Below are 16,820 nucleotides of genomic sequence, written 5' to 3' on the forward strand. Positions count from 1 at the left end.
CAGCAAGAAAGAAACAAGAAGTGAAAAGATTGAGATCGGAGAACGAGAAGTAAGTAGAATGAGGTAGCCCAGTAAGTAGATGGTTGTCTCTGAAGATGGGGTGACAAGTGTTGATACAAATCCTAAGTGACAAGGAGATTTATTGGTAAAGGAGAACATAAAAAACATAAGAAGAGTTTGCAAGTAGGACAATACAAGGCAGCTCCTGTGAACCTAACCCCACTTAACACCATTACCCATGAATTTATCTAATCTATTTTGCCTCGCTATAGCACTATAAATCACCATGTCTTCTTGCATTTGTTCTTAATATGCACTCCCATCTATTTGTTCTCATATGCTTTTTTTTTTTACTTATCTGTCTACTTACAATTGTCATTTCCTCCACTTATTTTTTTTTTATTTATCTTTTTTTAGGGGGAAGGATTGAATTTAGGTGTATGATCTTTTTTTTTTTTGTCTATTATTCTTACACGTCTCCGATATTCCACCCTCGTCACTTCTTTTCTCTCTCCAATTTTCCAACCTCGTCACTTAATTTTCTCTCTTCCTACTCTTCATCTTTCTTTTGCTCTATCAGTAATTTAATTCTCGTGAAGGTATCCCATTTTTCGTGCGTGTCCTGTTATTTTGCTCACTACGAATTACTTTACACTTTACTTACCATTTTTTTCTCCACATCTGCATTAGTTCACTTTATGCTGAGTCATTGTAACCAAAGCCACCGCTCAAACACTGCATATCCTTATTTCTACCTCTCTTAAACTCGTATTCCTTCCAGCTCTTTCTAATTTCCTCGCTATTTTTTTGTCTATTTTTTGCCTCGTTTCTTTTCATCACTCCGGACACCCGTTTCTTCACCCCCATCCTTTCCCCCTCGCCCTTAAATCGTATTCCTTCCAGCTCTTTCTAATTTCCTCGCTATTTTTTGGTCTGTATTTTCTGTATTTTCGTTTCTTTTTCATCACTCCGGACACCCGTTTCTTCATGCCCATCCTTTCCTCTTCGCCCTTAAATCGTATTCCTTCCAGCTCTATACTAATTTCCTCGTTATTTTCTTGTCTGTATTTTCTGCTTCCTGCCACGTTTCTTTTTCATCACTCCGGACACCCGTTTCTTCACGCCCATCCTTTCCCCTTCGCCCTTAAATCGTATTCCTTCCAGCTCTTACTAATTTCCTCGCTATTTTTTGGTCTGTATTTTCTGTATTTTCGTTTCTTTTCATCACTCCGGACACCCGTTTCTTCATGTCCACCCTTTCCCCCTCGCCCTTAAATCGTATTCCTTCCAGCTCTATACTAATTTCCTCGCTATTTTCTTGTCTGTATTTTCTGCTTCCTGCCACGTTTCTTTTTAATCACTCCGGACACCCGTTTCTTCATGCCCACCCTTTCCCCTCGTCCGCCGTGTGTACTCTCTCGTTACACAATATTATGGCTCGTCACGGAAGGTTTAATATCTCGCCGGTATTACGGGGCCGTCATTCCACATCATTAGCGTGCCTCGCAGCTGACGCCCGGCCTGGTCCACATTACTTCCCTACATAATACTAATGAAACGTGGAATGCGTGTCGGAAATTATCTTGACTTCACAGTTTTAACTTTTCGTAAAACAAGCAACAGCATAAGCGTTTATCTGTTAGCTTTTTTCTTTATACCAAATGCAAGAGAGCTTCAAACGAGATAGTAGAAAGAATTATTAGTGTTTGGACAGAAAGAATTATTAGTGTTTGGACAAGTACTCGGGAAGGTCGATAAAATGGGTCCCTGAAGTAACCTGGTGAAGGTAAACCGTGGTGGCCCGAGTGTCACCCCTGTCTTATGCCTCGGGGTTTTCACTCCCCATACGCAAAAGAGACAAACAGACGTGAGAGCCAACATCAGGGGCAGCGTAACGTATCCAGCCTTACCGTACTGTACCGATACCATGCCTTATTAGAGGAGGATCCAGTGTTTACTAATAAAATGGGAAAAGGGGTTCTCAATATAGTGAAGTGCTATTGTTTTCCTCTAACTGGTTACCTAAAGTTTTATATCGAATAAGAGGTAAGTGTTTGTGTGTGTGTGTGTGTGTGTGTGTGTGTAGCCACCCAGCCGCAGCGTTGATCCTTGCTGTTTGCCTTGTGCCCTGACCGTCCACTCTGGCCTGCGTGTCAGCCCTGCATGGCTCGTCCTGTCTCGTCCTGTCCACGCCTGCTCCGTCCCTCGCACACAAGAACTGCTTACCCGTACCTGTGTCCTCTTCTCATGTTTAAATTTAGAGGAGTGGATTTGCATTGCTTTTACATCATCAAAAGTTTCTTGATATTTTTACTTGTGATGGAAGTAGTTTTAAGTGTAAATTCTAGGTTTCGTGAAAAAAATATATTCCAAAGATAAGCGGAAGTGTTCAAAATGGATATACACGTACATATTTCGGCTAAAGAAATCACCTTTTTTTATTGTTTGGTGCAGACTGTAACTGAAGAATTAAATATAGGCTACAATATGGCCTTAAGATTCTCCAATTCGCTCTCAGTCAGCGCTGCAAGAACACGAAAAGCTATCTGGTGAAAACGGTTCGCTGAGTTACGAATTCTTTAACTCTGCTTCATATCGTTTTATAAAGCGTTTCTTTATTGTCACTATTTGGGTTCCTATTTCATTCCCCTCGACTTTATACATCGCCTCGGAGCGCCGTGGAGCAGACTTTCCTTTCTTCGCGTTTCTGAGTTTTCCAATTGTGATTTTATTGCCCCATCTATTGCCGTCTGGTTTATGTGTTCCTTCACTCCCTCTCCCCTCGCTTCACATCCCGCCTGTTATCCGCTTTGTGTTTATTCCTTCACTCCCTTTCCTTCCTCCTCTCATCCCGCCTGTTATCCGTTTTATGCATATTCTCTCACTCCCTCTCCATCTCGTCCTCATCCCTGCGTCGAGGAATAAGAGGTTTGGAGAACAAGGAAGCTGCGAAGAGGAGAAATTGTGTTGGTTATGATTGTGTATGTGTGTGTGTGTGTCGGTGTGCGTGTGTGTGGGTGTATGTGTGGGAGGGTAAATCCTGCAAAATAAGTGGCAAATAACATGGTAGGAAGAAAGACAGTAAGATGTAAGGAGAAGAACAGTAAAGGAAGGGAGGAGAATGGCGATGGGACGAGGAGGAATGGAACAAAATAGGAGACGGAACAGGACGAAAAACCACATTCCTAACAACATCTTTTCTCCCGCCCACAAAAAATCGTTCAACTTCATAAATGTTCGTCAGAGTGATTCCTTCAGTGCTGCAATGTCTCCTTGGTTGTGCCTCTCTTCCTCGCCTCTTACCACCCTCTCAGACTCTTCTTATGCCTTTACAGTATTGCCTCTTATTTTTATCTTTTCCACGTCTTATTCCTTCACTCCATTGCATCATCTTTCCATCTTCTCCAGGTCTTATTCGCTTACACTATTGCGCCATCTTTCAATCTTTTCCAAGTCTTATTCCTTGTTGCGTCATCTCATCTTTTCCAGCAGCCTCCGCTCCACTGCGCCCCACACTTCATGCTGCTCACTCTCCCCTCCTCCTCCTCCTTCTCCTCCTCCTCCTGTATTGCTAAACTTATTAGTCGGTTTGCATTAATGTGATAGCAACAGAATGGGAATGAGGGATGCGATAAGACTGTTCCCTTGACGACTCGCAGTGAGACAGACAGATAGACAGACAGACAGACTCAGACAGACGTTAGTTAACTTGTACATAAAGGATTTTGATAGCATAGGATGAGCTGGAGCAGAACGTTTAGTGCAGCGGGGCAGCGAGAAGGGTGGAGGCATGCAGTTAGCAATTTCAGAAGAGCAGTTAGTATGAGAATATTGATAGAAGATAGAAAAGCAACACTGCATCCGACTTTAAAAGATAGAGGACTGGTAGTGTGAGGCCTTTGACTCTCTTCTGTCCAAAAGTGCATGTGTGGACCCCTTCACTCCCTCAATACAGGGTCAGACGAGACCTTTGTATATTGTCGGTTGTAAAAGATAAAATATGATAAAGAAAAGCTCACAAAAAATATGAAATTCTTAAATAAGCTCGAGAATAAAGGTTTGGTGCGGCATTATGGCTGGAAATATTTGGAAGCTGAGTTTAGTGCTTTATCTATTTAATTTTGAGGGGTAGTTATTGTTTTAAATGAACACTTTGTTAAATACTTTAATTATGCAAATCCACCCTCCGTAGCATAGTGTTTAACACACTCATTTACGAATCCACATCCCATCTGGTCGATAACTGGGTACCTCGGGAAACCTGGGCAAGGTAAACTTTGGTAACCCGGATGTCACGCCTTCCCTCCCGGAGTTGTGGGTTCCTATCAACCACTTGCTCAGGAGCCAGTGATACGAAGATGAGCACTGAGGCCACGCGCACCTTAGCGTATGCTCTCAACTTTACCTTTACCTTCATTCCTCCCCCTCCCCGTCCCCCTCCCCTACCCCTCCCCCTCTCTCCCCCTCCTAAAAGAAATAAAACCTTAAAAAGAATGAATGCATCAGCAAATATTACCTAATATCCCGGCCGGAGCTGATGGCCCAAAAAATATGAAAAAGTATCCTTCCCAAGCCCCGGATGTTGCGTAATGTTCGCCACAATTTTAGGTTTTCCCGCCACGCCGCGCCAGACCAACACTGAATTCCAATTATAGTCCCACACTCTTCAAAATTGTGCCGACCTTTTTTTTTTTTTACTTTTTTCTCCACAGCAGGTAATGGCTAATAAATACTGTGCCCCTGGTGCAGTAGGTCATGTGTGTGTGTGTGTGTGTGTGTGTGTGTGTGTGTGTGTGTGTGTGTGTGTGAGTGAGCGAGCGAACGAACGAACGAACGAACGAGCCAGCGCGCAATTCGTCACGGCCTGAGTCTGATCACGTGGTGGACTCGTGGACACCCACACACAAATGGATTCCACCGCTATGCCACCACTGTGTTGGAGAGAATGTCACTTTGCTGAGTACACGAGTAATCGATCTATTCGGAATAATAAATCTTTTCTCACAACTTTCCGCCAGGGATTCGAATCCCGGCCCCCGGAATTCGAGGCAGACACTCTAGCGTCGACCAAAGGGTACTCCACGGCTTAAGGCCTTGCAGCCTTTTCCGCGTCCCGGGCCATTACACTCCCTCCTTGCTCAAGGGGACGGTGGCCGCTCCTTGCCGGCCGGAAAATCTTTCAGTTTGAGCGAGGCTCCATCCTCAACCTGCCAGGCCGGAGCCTTGCCATGGCAGAACTTTAGTGCACACACACACACACACACACACACACACACACACACACACACACACACACAGAGCTGTCCCTAGAGTGGCCTGTGCAGCGTTGGGAGAAAAGGAGAGAGGGAAAGTGAGAGTGGGGAAAGGCAGATGGAAGGAACGGAAGGACGAGAGGGAGGGAGAGAGGCACGAGAGGCAGAGGGGAACTGGGAGGGAGAGAGGGATATGGACGGACAAATTGTATTGGGAAAAGAATGGTTGACATAAATATCGAGCTATGCATCAACTACAGCCCATTAAGCCTTGCACAACTCCCACCCTGCGCCTGATGCCACCTGCCCCCCTCCCCCCCTCCCCAACATTCACCAGGATCACGTTCATTTCGGGACTTTAGTGGTCACATATAAGAAATTTGGGCCATGCAATCCCTCAACGCGTTAGTTTGTGGTTGTGTGGGATTCTACTCGTGTTTGGTAGAGTAGGAATTATTTACCATTATCCAGCGTCTACTTATAAATGGGCGAAAGGTCATATAGATAGATAGATAGAGATTGATTAATAAATAGATAGATGGAGATAGATTAGTGTTATTCTACGCTTGTGGTGGGGGGGACGTTGCTGTGCTTTTGTTTATATTCATATAATATTTTTTGCTTTGTTGATATTGGATTTGTATAGAGGTGGAAGGGGGGTGGTTTATGTACATGGGTGTGGGTGTGGGTGTGGGGGTGTGGGTGTGTGTGTGTGTGTGTGTGTGTGTGTGTGTGTGTGTGTGTGTGTGTGTGTGTGTGTGTGTGTGTGTGTATTTTTATCATTGCTGCCCCATTATTGATACCAAAATGCAGTAGTGATTGTAGTAGCAGTAGTAGTAGCAGTAGCAGTAGTAGTAGTAGTAGTAGTAGTTGCAGTTGTTGTTGTTGTTGTTGTAGTATTAAAAGGGAGACACACAACGGCAATATTAACAGTAGCAGCAGGTGGCCCCGGGCAATACCTATCAGCGTAAGAGACGAGATGATGTCGCGCAACATCCCCGGCCTGTCAGTCTCTCTTCCCTCCCTGTACGTCCGCCTCCCCAAGAACGGCATTAGGCCTGAGGACGGCGCTCGATCTCCTCTGTCATCCCCAGACTGACGTGGATGAGGAGGCGCTGGTGGTGGGGGTGGTATGTTGTAGCTGTTGTTTTTGGCTGTTGTGGTAATGGTGGTGGTGGTGGTGATGGTGGTGGTCTGCGTAGGCCTTATGTGTTATAGAGTCTGCTGGGAACGTTGTCGGGGCACTGGAGACTGTGATAATCCTTGTGGCGCATCATAGGGCTAAGTAGTAGTAGTAACAGTAGTAAGAGTAGTAAGAGTAGTAGTAATAGTAATGGCAGTACCAGTAACAGCATTAGTAATTGTTAAGTCGTCGTAAGTTTAATTAAGCCTCACTAAAGTTTCCCCTCGAATTCTCCAAAGAAAAAACAAAAAGACCAAAATGAGAGTAAACATTCAATCTCACTTTCAGCTTTAACTTTCCCGGGTTTTTTCTTTTCTTCTTTCACTCGCCACAATACATATTCCGTCCGCTATTTCGTATTTTATTTCCTTTTCGGTCACTTCACTTTCAGTTCGTAAGTCACTTCGTAAAACGCTTCCACGTTCCTTATTTCGGTAATTCCTTTCAGCGGTTTTTTTGTTTTTTAGTTTTTTTTCTTTCCCTCACTTGAAATTTCTTTATTCTCATGATTTCTCTCTCTCTCTCTCTCTCTCTCTCTCTCTCTCTCTCTCTCTCTCTCTCTCTCTCTCTCTCTCTCTCTCTCTCTCTCTCTCTCTCTCTCTCTCTCTCTCTCTCTCTCTCTCTCTCTCTCTCTCTCTCTCTCTCTCTCTCTCTCTCTCTCTCTCTCTCTCTCTCTCTCCTCTCTCCTCTCTCTCTCTCTCTCTCTCTATATATATATATATATATATATATATATATATATATATATATATATATATATATATATATCTATATATCTATATATATATCTTTTTCCCGGTCTATATCTCACTCGGTCCCCGCCATTCCCACATTTCCCATCGCTCCTCGGCCCGTTCAGCTTATTCTCTCGCGTTCCATTTCCACCGCCATCAACTTTTACAAAACCTTACTTAAGACGAATTTAGTGGCGGCGGAATCGAGGCGCAGAGTTACAGGAACAGGACGAGGAACACTCAGGGATAGACGTCGGCCGTAAAAACCAGACCTCAATTCCTGCTTCCTTGGCTAGTCAAATTGAGTAAGCATCTTTACCGCCCTCCGCCGTCTCGCTCCCAAGGCTTGCTACGCCACTTTTGCGAGAACAGTTTTATGGTCGGTGAGTGGTGCGGTCGGAGGGTTGGTTGGTGCTTCTGCGGGTATCGTGTGCTTCGCTTCTTTGTTATGTGTTTGTGTGGGGGGAAGAGTGTGCGGGTGGCGGAAAGGTTAATGTTGGCTGGTAATGTAGTTTGTGTTTCTAATGGTCAGAATAATTGTAATGTATCATGTGCAAATGTATGATATATAAGAGAAGCAGACAGACAGAGCTCCAGACAGACAGGTACATGCAGATAGACAGACAGGCAAGCAGACAATTACCAAAAATACAGGTAGTCAGAGATGGACAGACACACAGACTGAAACTAAAATATTATGATAGAATTTATTGGTAGTGTAGTGTTTTCCACCTCACACTCATCTCATATTTAGCTCCCAACGTCTGCTTCAACAGTCCATAGCGTAGAGGCGCCAGGAGTGACTGACACGTAGATCACAGGTGTCCTCGTCAGGTGATCTTCCACTTACCTGAGCCGTCTGAAGCGTCTCGGTTCACGGTCAGACGCGTCGTGTCGGGGAGAATTACTCGTATTGACGCGAAATTCAAAGCGAACCTCATCGGCATGCGTGAGTGAGTGACTTGGAAAGCCTTCACTGAAGGTCGTTCAGGCAAAGGAGAAACTCCGACGCGTCTCTCGTCTCTTCTCTTTTTTATATATTTTGTCGCTTTGTTTAGTGATTTTACTCTTGATTTCATGTTATTTACTTTCTCATTATCTTTCTTTTGCCTTTATTTCATTTTGCCAAGTTACAGTTGTCGCAGTTTATCACTATTTCTTGATTTATCGATTTTTTCACCTATTCTTCAGTACCTTTCAGAAAAATATCAGTTGTCAGTATAAATATTTTTCTATATAAGTGCATGTTTGTTTGTTGAGTTTGTCTTCATTTCTAAGTCTCTGGTGTTGTGGACGTACACGCCATGCTGCATCAAATTGTTTTACCATAATTTTATCGCTTTCGTCTGTTTCACCGGTGCATTTATCGTACTTGACCCAGGTTATGATTATGAACTAAGTATATTCGTGAGTGACTTCAACATTTCACTTCCATTTCATGAGCGTGAGAATCTGTCACCCGAGTCGCTCATTGAGTCGCTAATTAGCAGGTGCTGTCCTCCTCGGATCACCTGAGACCGATCAACACGGGCAGGACACACTTCACGGCTGAGCGGCGGCGCATCACACCCCGCCACTTGACTACTCACTCCACGCCCCGCCGCCTCGCACTCCCGTCACTTTTATCTCGCCGGCGCTCACTCTGAAGGACTGACATTTGTGCGTGTGTGGGTGTGGGTGTGGTTGTGGGTGTGGGTGTGGGTGTGGGTGGGTGGGTGGGTGCGTTGATCTGAGCTAATATCTGGTGTTGAGAGAAAGCGGAAACCGACAGCGAGGGCACAGGAATGTCTTTCATAGTCTTACAGCACCTCTGACTCCAGTATATAACTAACCGGGAGTGGCTTACGCCTGTTGTGGCGGGTGTCTGGCTGGTGCAAAACTTTTTCTAGGAATGGCAGAATAGTGGGATGTGTGAGCCGCCGGAGGTATAAAAAGGGAGTTGAAGCTCAGTGGTGCGCCGGGCATGCATAAAACGTGAACTGTGGGAGGCTATACTAAATTGAAAGTGTGTGTGTGTGTGTGGGTGTGGGGGGGGTGCGTGTGTGTGTGTGCGTGTGTGCGTGGGCGTGCGTGTGGGTGTAGTCTCTAATCTCTAGCTTGCAAGAAAGAATATTAATACCAGCATGCAAGGAGACAACTTCAGCAAATGCAAGAAGATATAAAAAGAAGAAAAAGTCACAAGCATCAAGACCGCGCATCGTTCACCTGGCAGGAGATGGGTGGAGGCGGGATGGGTGACGGAAGGAAGGGAGGCGGCGCGGGAGCGAGGCGAGCGTCTGAGGGGATGTATGTTGCATTGTGGAGTAATGCGGGGCAGAAACGGAATCCAAGAAGCGAAAGGAAACTGTGGATTGAAATAGAGAGAGAGAGAGAGAGAGAGAGAGAGAGAGAGAGAGAGAGAGAGAGAGAGAGAGAGAGAGAGAGAGAGAGAGAGAGAGAGAGAGCACAAATATGAAGGTTCTTTAACTGAAGTTCGGAAAATATGCTCAATACATTAATTTCAAGCCTTACGCGAGATGTTAGGCTTTGAATAATTACTTCGTGTGTGTGTGTGTGTGTGTGTGTGTGTGTGTGTGTGTGTGTGTGTGTGTGTGTGTGTGTGTGTGTGTGTGTGTGTGTCTTTGGGTTCGTAGGTGTGGGAGGGGGGGGGGGGAATACGTCAAGGTGTGTGTCGGTGTGTGGAGGTGAGTGGGTGTTGTTATATTCGTGTCTTCATGTATATGCTTTACCACTTTTGTGTATTTACATGAGTGTCTGCTCCGGTCATGAATAAAATATCATACGAAAGACAAACGTGACCCTGAAGAAGTAAAACAAGAATATAATAAACTTGTCTACCAGAGACAAAGAAAAAATGAGTAAACAAAACCGGAGGTAAAGACAAACCAAAGTAAGCACCTTCAAACACGACAAAGAAAAACTGAAGTTATTAAAAAGGAAAAATATATTAAAAGGACTTGAGAGAATGAAAAATAATGTTGTGACGATTGCGAGAAATCTAAAAGTGAACACAATCCGAAATGCCTGAAGGGCTTTCCAGCAGGGTGGCAGAGCTGCCTTCATGGCTGCGTCCTGCGAGGCAAGAAATGACACAAAGAAGCGAAGAAAACACGCGAAACGCAAATGAGGAGACGGAAATGTAAATCCATCTTGATGAAAGAAGTTTCATGCTGTTTTGAGATGCTTTGAGATTTCGTGACTGAATGAAACAAAGAAAAGCGTGAGAACACTTTAAGGAACAGAGAGAAAGATTATTTATTTTTTTAAAGTCATGAACACAGGAATGTAAAGCTAAAGCCAGTCAGGCATTAAAGCTGTTTTAGCATTTACCAACACGAGAAATAAAAATCAATAATAAAAAGAATATGCATCAATTCTATGAATGTTCCCGTCTATCGCTTTACATTTTAGATTTTCAGAACTCACCTTTAGCTTTACAGTCTCTTTATGAAGCTTATGACGCCCTTTCATGGTCACTTTAATGGCTTTCCGGACGCGCCGCAAACAATGACACATGACAACTAATTTTACCTTGTTGCTGCGTTCCCGAAAATAACCGACAAGACTTCCTTTTCGGAGTGTCTTGCTTTAAGTAAATACATTTATCAGCGCCTCTCTCAACATCACAAAATCCCGCGTCTGCAAAGGCTGTACACGAAGGGCCAGCTCGTCACGTCAGCTACACAAATGCGTTGAAAAATGAAGTACAGTCATCTCTGCGCCACACATAAACACAAAAAAGCGCGCTCACACAACCCACCCCCACCCCTACATACACAGACAGACGTTCACTTCAGAGATCAATGCAGGATCTCCCCCGTTGTTGTAATTAAACTTGTCCTAACTTTTAAGAGATAAATAATTTAAAAGACTAAATGAAAGACAGATAGACAGACAGAGAGACACAGACAGACAGACAGACAGACACAGACATACAGACAGACAGAGGGGATAGAAGGAAGTCATGTTCGAGAAAAGTTACTGATCGTTGGTGCATAATAAACTATACGCCGCGAGAGCAGTGAGTCGCGGAAGTGCATCACGTGGCAGGAGCAACCCGCGCTTCCTTGTTTGCCGAACTTTAACAAAAACAGACCACCGAAATTAGATGATCCTTGCCGGTGAACACACAAATACACGAAAAAAACATGCACGCGCAAACACACACACACACACACACACACACACACACACACACACACACACACACACACACACACACACACACACACACACACACACACACACACACATACACACACGTACACAGTTCCAAGTCCTCAGATACTGCAATCAAGTTTACATCTCTTGAGACTTGGCCAAGAGTTCGTGTGTCCTAACTTCCGCCCTTCGCTGAGTCATACACGTGGACACGCCGAGGAAGACGTGTAGACGAATATGTATACTCAGTGTATCAGTAAAGTTTCCAGGAAGTCAATGCAACAACGGGTTCGGCACGGGAAGAGAACGTCGCTACATCCACATACACGTTCGATTGAATCCGGAATTAAAATTAAACTCTACGTGTCGATCCAGCCACGTTTCACTTTCATCAGGCGTTTCCGAAGAGTACACGCGAGGGTGGCGACACTAAGCTAGATTACATTGCGAAACACTAGTCGGCGATATCTGCTCGAAAATAATAGCATTGTGTGTCCGAGAGTTCACAAGGTTTTTATCGCCTAATACTACGGGAAGATTATTTTTTGTTCAATTCCTTCCACGTTGGCAGCGATTATTTTGTTTAAACTCGGTGGAAGTGGCGAAAACCTTTATCCAGTGTTGGCATTAAAAGAACATCAGAAGCAGAAACGCGTGCACAGGCATACCACACACACACACACACACACACACACACACACACACACACACACACACACACACACACACACACACACACACACACACACACACACACACACACACACTGCTTTAATGAATCTATTTCGCTCACATCCTCGGCCGCAGTGTTTGATTCTCCAACATTTTCCTTGAGCCAGGGTGACCAACTACAGAGCTTCTTTCTAGGTAAACCCAACACGGCCTCCACCGCCCCACGCAACGAGTGAATTAAGGCTGCACGACTAACACCCTTTTGCACCTCCGCGGACTCGGGTCAGTAATAACAGGTCGGAAGACAACACTGATTAGTACTGCAACAACACTCCACGCATACGCACGCTCACACACACGTACCTAAAGCTTGGCATCACTATGTTTATTTTTATTCTCTCTCTCTCTCTCTCTCTCTCTCTCTCTCTCTCTCTCTCTCTCTCTCTCTCTCGCTCTCGCTCTCGCTCTCTTTTTTTCTTCTCCTCCACTCATCCCTTCCTCCCTTCCTGCCACACTTCCCGTCACACACACTCGCACAAACCCTCTTCGTTATTCTCTCCGCAACCTTCCTGCCACGCAAACAAATCATTCTAATGTTCTCTTCGCTCCCTCCGCACCGACACTTCACGCGTTGTTCCCCGTGCATCATCGTGTCTTCGCTGAGATTTATGTGCATGTCGAGTGTCCTTCGTCCTCCCTCTCTTATTAATTCGTGCGTTTCGTGAATAAGTTTGAAATGAAGCGTTAGTTGCATGTGTCGTGTGTATATAGAGAGAGAGTGTCATCATCTCTAATTGTTCTTACTTGTTACTTCTTTTTTTTACTATCTCTTGCAACACTTTCTATCCAATTATATTTTTCTTTTTACTTTGTCATCCTTTTATACTTATCGACATACAGTGTTTGTTTGTGGTATTATTACTTGTACGTTCTCTTCAGTTTTGTTTTGTTTTATTTCGGATATAATGATGTGTTTTTGCAAGGCTGTGTGTGTGTGTGTGTGTGTGTGTGTGTGTGTGTGTGTGTGTGTGTGTGTGTGTGTGTGTGTGTTTTTCGTGGGTGTTTACAAAAGCTGTACCCTCCTCTAAAAACAGTGGCTCTATTTGCATACCTTGTTTTATATGTCTCTCACCTGGACAGTAATGCAAAATATATTGTTGAGAGCGGCTAGGTGGGAAGGTGAAGGGGGAGAAGTGGCTATCTCACCCTCACAGTCAACAACCACACGCTTCCGCCACTCACTCACGAGGGGAGGAGACGAGAGGAGAGGGGAAGGGAGAGAGTGAGTACCGCGAGGAAGGAGAGACAAAGAAACATCCAGGGCAGCAGGAGGCGAAGGAAGGGAAGGGTGGTGGTGGTGGTAGAGGCGGTGTGTATGAGAATGTCGGGTGAAGGAAGGAAAGTGAACCCGTGTTACTTTCCATTTTGGGTAGTGTCTGTTTGCTTGACGCTGAGCCAGACTGTTCACCGGAGAAGGGAAGGTGTGTGGGAGGGAGGGACTTGGGGGAGGATAGATGACGTGCAGGAAGAGGCTTTGTGATGGACAAGGAAGAGACAGATACATGAGGGAAGTTGATAGCAGTCGTTATTGCCTGCAGAGAAGAGAGTCAGACCAGGAATATTCATGAAGACTTTCGATTGATGTTACTGACGGCTTAGCGGGTATACCTTGAGCCGTGAGAAGGGGTCGTTTAAGCCCTCCTGACAGCTGTAGCACATCACATCGGGGAGCAGACGTTTCCTTCATTATTCCAACTGGTCCTCGTTGAAATCTTTATGCATGTGGATAATTTATTTTTTTACGCACATATCAACACATAATGAAGGATTTTAGACATTACATCGTGAGGCCAAACACACGAACTCTAATTAACTGTATTAACTGTGACTGAATGCAGGAGTTTATTATCATATCAGCACCCAGAAGTCGAGCTTTCTGACCGAGTTGTTCCTGCAAGACACAATTCCGAAGAGGTCAAGGGAACGCCCACACAGCTCGTGACTTGAGCATCTACCACAAGATACTTAGGTGTGAAGTATTCTGATGATGATTGGATGCAAAGTAACAGTTGCTTCGTTAAGGCGTGAAGGAACCGACATGTGCCCCACCCCCACTCTCTCTCTCTCTCTCTCTCTCTCTCTCTCTCTCTCTCTCTCTCTCTCTCTCTCTCTCTCTCTCTCTCTCTCTCTCTCTCTCTCTCTCTCTCTCTCTTCTCTTCTCTCTTCTTCTCTTCTCTTCTCTTCTCTTTTCTTCTTCTTCCTTCTTTTCTTCCCCCACCCCCGACATGCTGCTGACAAGGCTCTTCCTGACTACCGTTCTCTTGATACTAACAATTACGTTCTTGTGTCTGAGTCCTGAGTCGCAGGATTCGCCATTCAAGTGACAATTATCGCGCCGCTTCAGAGGGAGGCGGTGCAGGCGAGGGAGGGAGGGAGCCTTAAAGGGGTGCTGGCTGTCCTGGCCTCGCCCCGTGTTTGTTGTTTGATGTTTTCCTGAGCAGATCGTTGATTCTGTACATTAGCGGCGTATTCTGTGTTAGGGATTTAAGAATTAGTACAAACGTTTGACATTCGGTCAGGGCACTTCTTCAGTATTCGGTAAGCGAGCAGATTTCATATTAGGTTAATATTTCGCCTCCTTAGACCATTGATGTTTTTTTCTGGATCAACTTGAAATACTGATCTTAGAATTGATGTAAGAGTTTCAGCACTGGCAGGCAGGCGTATCTTTTAGCAATGGGTATATAAGAGAGCAAACTGAGATAGACTAATATTTTCTTAATTTAGATTGGAAAGGCAATGGCATTCACCGTGATCCTTTACTCTGTGTTGCTGTAGCCTTTTGTTGGAAATCATAACTGGACCTGCACTCGCGTTCCTGTGGCAGCGCCGAGGAAGACAAGCGTAATGAACCGATCCTCAACAATGTGTCAGGTGAAGCTTCTGCGCAGCGCCGCCCCATGGCAAGTCGTCTCCATATTTATGCAAACCAGGGATTTACATTTACCTTTGGCTCCGGGACGCTTCATTTCACTCCACACGCACCTTCCGGGACCCTAATGACTATGCAAGGTCCTTCACGTGAATAATTTACCATCACGACCCGTTCCGTGTATCCCCGTTTTTTGGTCTGGCGTGAATATGCAGAATAGGAGATCTGCGGAGGCGTGAATATTAAGGCTGGGTGTGGTGTACCCGTGTGTGTGAGTGTGTGTGTGGGTGGGAATGGATGGGTGGGTTGGTTGGGTGTTTGTGTGTGCGTGTGTGTGTAAGCAGTGCGGAAAAATTAGAGGAGGAGGGCCGGAAGAGGAGGGAGTGGAGGGCGTTATTGAAGTTCGTGTGAAGCGCTTCGGGGAGGGTGGTGTGTGGCTGGCAGGGGCGGGACTACGGGGGAAAGGTTGGGGGGGGGTTGATGGGAGGAGGGTTTTGGGGACTGGGTGACGGGGGGAAGGCTGGGGGGGGGGTTGATGGGAGGAGGGTTTTGGGGACTGGGTGACGGGGGGAAGGCTGGGTGACGGAGGGACGGAGGGAAGGTTGGCTTAGGAAGGAAGAGACGCCGGAAGGGGGAAGGAAGGAGGCAGGAGTGAGGGGCAGGGACGGGAAAGAGAGCGAGAGCCTTTGGTCGGCCCCAACTTTGAAGATTTTTGCATTCGTTGTTACTGGAGCTGAATTTCAATGGGAATTGGCTCTTTTGCTTCCACAGAGGTGAATATAAAAACTCTGCGGCCACTTTTACAATTGACGTATAAAAGTGAAGAAGAATGTACCTCTTTGCGGATTTCAGTCTCTCTCTCTCTCTCTCTCTCTCTCTCTCTCTCTCTCTCTCTCTCTCTCTCTCTCTCTCTCTCTCTCTCTCTCTCTCTCTCTCTCTCTCTCTCTCTCTCTCTCTCTCTCTCTCTCTCTCTCTCTCACACACACACACACACACACACACACACACACACCAGTCTTGTAACTTTCCACGGTGGCTGTATATATATATATATATATATATATATATATATATATATATATATATATATATATATATATATATATATATATATAGATAGAGATAGATAGAGAGATAGAGAGATAGATAGATAGATAGATAGATAGATAGATAGATAGAGATAGAGAGAGAGAGAGAGAGAGAGAGAGAGAGAGAGAGAGAGAGAGAGAGAGAGATGCACACAAAATATATGTACACATGCCATTGTAGATAAATGTGCAATTTATTATTTAAATGTTTCGTTTGATGCTGCATTTTGGGGACTGTTCGAAGCATTTTTGTCGCCTGAAATAAGTAGTGACAAACTTTGTCAGTTGCATAAATATTCAGTAACGACTTGCAGCCACGTTCATGTTTTCTAATTTTTTTCTTTCCGCCCGACAGGCCATTTAAATTTAATGTTATTACTTTTGCATTAATATTTTATTCCTCATCGCCACGCCAGCGGCGAAGCAGTGACGTGCGGCGCTTAGCTTCCGAGAATAGACTGACGTCGTTATGTTTAATAATTTCCTAGATGCCACACCGCTGGCAAACGCTTCACTTTTATGCTAGAACTGAATATCGTTGCACTTACGCTGCACGTGTGTGTGTGTGTGTGTGTGTGTGTGTGTGTGTGTGTGTGTGTGTGTGTGTGTGTGTTGTGACTGGTTGGCTGACTGACTGGCTGAATGGTTTGTTAACTAAGTCACTCACTGGGTGAAGAGATGTTCGGCTTGCTGAATGACTTTGTGGTGGAATACTTGTCTGGTTTAGTGACTGAATGGCTGACTGACTGAATGACTAACTAACATGCATCACTTACTAGCTGGCTGGCTAGTTGGCTG

The 16,820-nt window shown here is 45.0% G+C and overlaps 1 long non-coding RNA gene across 3 annotated transcripts in view; it reads left to right on the plus strand.

Annotated features, from left to right (window-relative positions):
* Positions 1-16,820, plus strand: part of LOC127005987 (uncharacterized) — a 79,209-nt gene that overhangs the window by 39,293 nt on the left and 23,096 nt on the right. The gene's annotated exons all lie outside the window — the stretch shown is intronic.

Source organism: Eriocheir sinensis, chromosome 31 (genome assembly GCF_024679095.1).
Source record: "Eriocheir sinensis breed Jianghai 21 chromosome 31, ASM2467909v1, whole genome shotgun sequence".
Taxonomy (NCBI): Eukaryota; Metazoa; Arthropoda; class Malacostraca; order Decapoda; family Varunidae; genus Eriocheir; species Eriocheir sinensis.